This window comes from Dama dama, chromosome 28 (genome assembly GCF_033118175.1).
Source record: "Dama dama isolate Ldn47 chromosome 28, ASM3311817v1, whole genome shotgun sequence".
Classification (NCBI taxonomy): Eukaryota; Metazoa; Chordata; class Mammalia; order Artiodactyla; family Cervidae; genus Dama; species Dama dama.
This window is the reverse complement of record NC_083708.1, coordinates 4,553,479-4,554,497: the sequence shown is the minus strand read 5'-3', so window position 1 is coordinate 4,554,497 and position 1,019 is coordinate 4,553,479.

Genomic DNA, 1,019 nt, shown 5'->3' with positions numbered 1-1,019 from the left:
TAAGTATCTAATTATCATTTAAGTACTGGCAATTTCATTTTATTTTTAAATTTCTAACCCATTAAGATCACATTCTGTAACTCCAATCCCAAATATCACTTGTTTACGTCTACCTACTAGGCATCACACAAGTAGTTCAACTGAGCATATTCAATTCTGAAAAAAGGTTTATGAAATAACTCCCTAAATCTGACCTTTTTTTTTTGTTTTCCCTACCCATCCATCCAGTTGCCTAAGGCAGAAAGAATCCCTTTTTTTCTCACTTTTTTTTTTTTACCCCTAACATCCAAAACAAATGTTAATTTCTTCAGATTGTACCTCTGACTTAGCTTTCCTATTCATCTACCTGCCTCCTTGCATGATGTCATTATTTTATTTCAACACAGTTTACTTTCTCATTTGGATATTAAAACAGCTTTCTATTTGGTTGCCACCTCCAAACATCTCTTTCAAACATTTTTTTTTCCCATATTAGAGAGTGCCTTTTATAAAACAAATTCTGATTCTGTCCTAACATAATGTTTCAATAGCTCTCTATGCCTTACTTTTGCTTTGCATGCGTGCTTAGTTGTGTCCAACTTTATGCGACCCTATGGACTGTGGCCTGCCAGGCTTGTCTGTCCATGGAATTTCCCAGGTAAGAATACCGGAGTGGGTTGCCATTTTCTACTCCAGGGGACCTTCCTGACCCAGACATTAAACCCTGAGTGTTCTGTATCCTCTGCATTGGTGGGTGGATTCTTTACCACTTGAGCCACCTGGGAAGCCCAAGCCTTACTTTAGATTCCTCCAAAAGCACAACCTGAAACAAGAATTTATATGCCAATAGCTTATTTGGGAGATTATCCCAAGAAATAGATGAAAGGGGCTGGAGAGTAAAGACAAGGAAGTGAGGTAAACATAACAATGGTTATGTTAACAGATTCATTGCCCTTGAAAGTAGTTGGAGCTTAATCCTCCTGGGAAACTGAGAAATAATGCAGAAAAGGCTTTAGAATGTCCCCAACAGAACAGTTGGA